A 5,784-nucleotide genomic window follows, 5' to 3' on the forward strand; every position below is an offset into this window, starting at 1 on the left:
CTCTTACAGGATGGCACTCAAACCCTGAAGTATCCCATTTATGGGGTGTGAGCTGCACCAGCCTTTGGCTCCTTTGCCAGTGCCATCGCCATGACCCTTATTGGGCTTGTGGTGACAAGGGCTCTCTGCTCGGCTGCTGCAGGCTTCTCTGCATGCACATAGGGAAGTGTGTGCATATACATGCAGGAGAATTACGTGGCTAAAAGTGGTTCTCCTCATCCAGCTGTCAAGCAGAAAAAATTCTGTTCCCATACATAGTTTTATTTGATAATATTGAACAGTGCTGTAGCATTTATCATCCTCAAAGTAGTTTATAAATCTGACCAAGTGGTTAAAATATAGCCTGGTGTAAGTGGCTTTTTTCTGGTATTTCTGCTGTTTAGTGTCACATTGATCCTGTTCAGGGGATGCTGCTAAAGTGGCTTCTGACTTGCAGGATGTCTCACTTGTCACAGTGATCCTGATGCATCTGCAGAGAGTGGATGCTGCAGGCTTTAGCGTAAGCTAATAGTTTAGACAAGCCTGAAATCTCAAATTCCAACAGTTTTAGGCTGTGAAATCAGAAATGAAGGTACTCCAAACTCCCTCTTGGTAGTTTTCATCTTTACTTCAGTGTTTGCTGTCCTTTTTTTGTGTGTGTGTGGGGGGAATATTACCTGGTCCTGGTACCTAGTTTTGTTCTGTTGTTCTGTAGCTTTCCTAATGGCTGTCTCCAGTACTTCCCATAGGCATCAAACAGCTGTGAAGTGCTTTGAGATCTTTGAAATACGTGCTAGGCTGCGGTGCTGTACATGGTGGTGTGTAGCTCATTCTGTCTGAGGCTCTCTGTCCTTTAAACAGAATAACCATTGAAAGCAGGCAATGCCCATGTAAAAGCAAGATATCCAAACTCTTCTTTTGCTTCATCTGATTGTCTCCTATGTCTGAGCAGAAATCTTGCTCGTATCTTCTCAAATATTAACCTTTTCAACACATAGCCCTTCGTGAGCCTATATTGCTGTTGCAGATTCTCAGAAGAAATGCTTAATTTAAATATGCTGCATGGACCTAGGAGCAGGTCTTTTAATACTTGAGGTCCGTGAGGAAAATACCACCTTCACATTCATCTATCTATTTAATTATGTGAAAACATCATCCTGATACGGAAAGTCCCATGATGTGGATACAGTTAGGAACTCAAAACATGCGTTGAAGAAAGAAAGATGCCCCTGCAAAATATAGCAGAGGGAGATGGGAATATCACTATCATTTAAAAAAAATAGTTTCACATACTTCTAAAATGCAGCCGTCTCTGGGGCAGAGGGCACTAGCTGTTTAATAGTGCTCCTCAACATGGCATAAATGTTTGCAGGAGGAACTAGAGAGGAATGCTATAGCCACTTAAAACCCCAGGGGAAACTGACGTAGTCAGAATGTAATTACTCAGATTGGAAGATTGGAAGTTAGCCAGATACAAGCCATATGTTGTGTTCCTGGGGGGGTGGGGGGTAAGAAGCATGATGATGAGGGCCATACATCTTTTTAAATCCAAATATTAGCTAAAATCTGATATTTCTTCAATATACAGAGATACAGATCCATCCCAATGTGGCCAGTTTGGAACTCAATGGTCTGGTACTGGTCTTACTGATTTTGACTTGGGGTTCTGTGGTTTATGAAAATGTGTTTTGGATGCAAAGTTGCATGAAGAGATTAAAGCCTAGTGCAGTAGTAGACAAAAGCTCTTTTTCTGGAGTGTGATTATATGGAAGTGTAGTCTGTCTTTCTTCCATTGACTCAAATATGATCTACTCCCATAGTCTGATACAAGTGCAGTTCTGTTTGTGTGAGGGAATGTGGTGCTTCCCCCCAGAGCACTGCCCTCTGTACAAGAATGGTTCCTTTTTTTTTTTTTGCTGCTGAAATATGAGTGTTGAAATTCTGTTGCATTTCTTAGTATGGCTTGGTTCAAAATAATCTGTGTTGGAAAGCATTTTACACATGACTTCATTCAGTAAGAAGTTTATCTGAGTTCAAAGTACAGAAGAGTCACATGGTCCTTAAACAGCCAGAGACCTGAAGTTCTTGTGCAGTTGTAAGATTTTATAAAGAAGCAGCAGAGAAAGCGAGGGAAGAAGAAGAAGAATGCTCTTCCAAACTGCCAACAAACACGTCCACACGGACAGTGTAAACCTGAGCTGTTGTGGAATTACTTGGCTCTGCACTCAGCAGGCGGAAGTTGATTTGACACGCAAGGTTCAGATCCCTGGTGCTGTAGGAGTGCTGACTCACATCTCCCCAGTGGAGCCTTGGTATTTTGCATTCTGCCACCAGCCCATAAAGATTAACAGGGATTTAGGTCCCAAGCTTGGAACGGTTCCCACTTGAGTTTGTTTGAAAATCAGAGCCTCACACAACTGTTTCACCAACTTTTCCTCACCTCTCTTGTCAAGCCTCAAATCGATTTGTTGTCAGCTCAGTTCCAGAGGTTTTGCAGAGTCCCAGTGCTTGTTTCCCTTTCTCTATCTCTACATCTAAAAAAAAAAAAAAGTATTTTTCCCTTATTCCTCTATCTAGAAGGGAATGCAAAAGAAAAAAAAAAGGCAAAATTTTGCTAGATCTTCCATCCAGGGATCAGTTTGTGGTGGATGAGCAGTGGCAGGCTTTCCACATGTGTCAGGTTGGCGTGTCCATCAGCTGGGCTGCTCATGGGTGCTACCTGCGGGGAGTGCAGTGTTCTGCTGAGCTGGACTGCAGCTTCGTCCAGGGACAGGGGTCAGAAAGCAGCTCTGAGGGGCAGCATCTCCTGAAGTTGCAAGGTACCGCTGGAGCTTGTGTTCTATGTCCATCTTATTGATTCCCACTTCTTTGCCTGGAAACTACTGCTGAATTTATTGTCAGTGTGTATAATCTCACCCCTAGCACCAGCCTCAGGGCAGAAAAAGGTGCTGGCTGCAGTGAGTTTCAAACCATGCTCAGCCGGTGGGCAGCAGGTGAGCCACGCTGGTAAATTTTCCTTAGTGAGGACGCTTTTTTTGGTCTCCACTTGTTTGCTGATATTTCCAGAAGTTAGTAGGAACTCTGCATATTAGTGACCTCTGCCCATTTCTCAGCTGGGTTCCGTGGGCTCACATGAGTCAATGAGTTCAGAAATAATACATAACAGCAGAATTGGGGCAGGAAGACAGCAAGACTATATATGCTTTGTTTATTTAGGATTTTAGGCTGATAGCCCTGCAGAAACAGGAGGAAAAAAAAAGAGAAAGCTGATGCAAAGTAAGTCCTAGCCAGAAGGTCTCAGCATGAATTGCCAGAAAGCTGAAAATAAAAAAGCTGTTGGATTAAGCCAGGATTAGCAAAAATAGATGTGCAAAATGCTAGACTGGCTCGTGAGCTGCTTACTCCTTGGTTCACTTAGTTTGCTTTAGCTAGTCTATGTAGATCTCTGTTCAGCTTGGTTATAAAAATGTCAAGGCAAATGCCTGGAACTGGTATCAAAGTGTTTTCTAAGAATTGTGCTGTTCCTCTTGGTGCTTTTCACTCCCTAGTAAATAAGCAGACATAGGAAGGAGCCCTTGAAAGACTTTCTGGTCTTGAAGGTACACATTTGAGCGTAAAGCCACTTAAGAAGGCATTGTGAAAAATGGGAACCTGAAAACAAACTGAAGAAATACTAATGTATTTCAGACTTGGATTTGATTTGCTTGTGAGAATTCTAGGCAATGTCCTAATTCTACCAAGTCTACGCATGTGTTTAAATTAATAAGTACCAGGGCTTCTGCTAATGGTACTGGGACTGTTTATGTGCATGAAGTTAAGCAGATCTATAAATCTTTGCAGGGCATGGGACTGGAACAGTAACAGCTGCCAAAGATGTTTTAGTTACTGTGTGAGGGGATGTCCTGGCTGCAGAGAAAGTTGGTTAACGCTGGAGGAAACTTGTCAAATTGATACCTGCTGTTAGCCTTACAGATAGAGTCTGGGTCAGTATGTGGTTGGACAAAAAATGTAAATAATTGTTAGCAAAAAAGATATGCCAAATGACAGCTGCAGATGCCACATTTCTTTGTATGTTCCCCAAATAAATTAGGATCCAGGATTTGCAGTGGTACTGGTGCCCATGTTCAGCGCTTCCTGAGGCTGGTATGGAAGTTCAGCCCCTTTTCCTGAAAGAAGGGCTCGTCTGCCTTCCTATATCAAATTTTTCCAACTTCGAAAAAGTTTTCAAAACTGGGAGAAGTGAAAAGCACCAGGGTGCTTAGGCAGTAACCTGGTTCTGTTTGATGGAGTCCTATCTCAAGGGCCAAGTGTGAGCTTTGCTATCTAAGAGGAATGATTGTTTGTACTTCGTGTGTGTTCATATCTCTCTCTTTCAGGTAGAACAAAGTTCTTAAAGCATATCTATGGAGAAGACGAAAGTGTCGAAGGTAATTCTGCATTAGTTAAGTCTTGTTTCAGTGTCTTCTTCCCACTTGTTTACTCCTGCACACTGCTGATAGTCTTCACTTTTTCCCTTTTGTCTTGGCTTCATTTGCAGCAGTGCAAAGGATCTGGTACTCTGAAGTAACAGGCATAATTCACTACCTTGCTTTATCTTGGAAAACCCTGCAGTTTTGACTGGGTTTGGAGGAGGTCCAGCTCATGAAAGTGTCAGTATCAGTTTTCTGTTGAAAGGAAGAATCAATTTCTTTCATAACATTGAACCTGTTTCCTCTTTTTGCCAATACAGGTAAGAGGAAGGATGTGTGTTGATGAGATTTGCGTGGGGAGGTAGCAGGTAACTCATCCTGCAGTGTGAAGCTTGATGTTATGTACTTGTCATGTGCCATGTGCTGCTCAGGGTTTTCCAGTCATCTCTCTCTCGTATAGCTTTGTCTTTCTGGCCAGGTAATGTTCCTCTCAACCCCTCCAAGGCCTTTGGATTACTTCAGTTTTCAAAAGAAACAAGCTGTTTTCTAAAGAGCACTGATCCACAGTATCTTGCTTAGTCTTCTGACTTCTGTCTTTCATTCCTTCTCTTTTCAGAGAAATTATTCTTGCAGTTTCTTTTTGGAATCTAGCAGCAGTGCTCTGAGAAGCTTTCCTGGGTCTCTAGGGGGACACTCCTGGGGAGTTTTTTGTTCCTGTCTTCAGGACTTGGTGAAGTATTTATGCTTATGACTGCTTCCAGCACATCAGCAGGAAGGGGACATTCATGTGTGCATTTGCTTTCTGACTTTTACTTCATTGGCTCTATCTGTAGGCAAGTGACAGATTTCCTAAGCTTTCACTCAACCTTTCCTGGCTGGCCTACAGCTTGCACGCTCTGACACGGGTGAATGATCAGAACCAGACGTTTGTGTGCTCGGCTTTCAGGGAATCATGTGGATACAGCGAGTGAGAGTTGTTTGCCTTATTTTCCTGTATAATTATCTCCTTAAAGGCCACCATGTTTCCAGTTTATGAAGCTCTGAACATACATATATCAAGCTATTGTGCTAGAAAAATACTGTCCTCAAGTCTGCATTCTTCTAGGGAACAGAAAATGCAATTGCAGAAATTGATATAAGAGGTCTTATGAAATTATGTGCAGTTCTTTAACTGGAGACTGATGAAGAATATCGCTATTGGCATCAAAGGCAGAATGAAACTTGACATGTTACTTATCAGTATCCTCATTTCTGGAGGATACTGATACTCTTATTCTGAAAAGAGTACAAAATGTCAAGTTTCACTAGACAGAAATTGGTGGTGGTTTGGCTTTGGTTTTGTTTTGTTTGTTTTCCTGGCTGTTGCTGAAGGATGGATTGCTGAAAGTTTGGTTAG

Source organism: Anas acuta, chromosome 8, assembly GCF_963932015.1.
Source record: "Anas acuta chromosome 8, bAnaAcu1.1, whole genome shotgun sequence".
Lineage (NCBI taxonomy): Eukaryota > Metazoa > Chordata > Aves > Anseriformes > Anatidae > Anas > Anas acuta.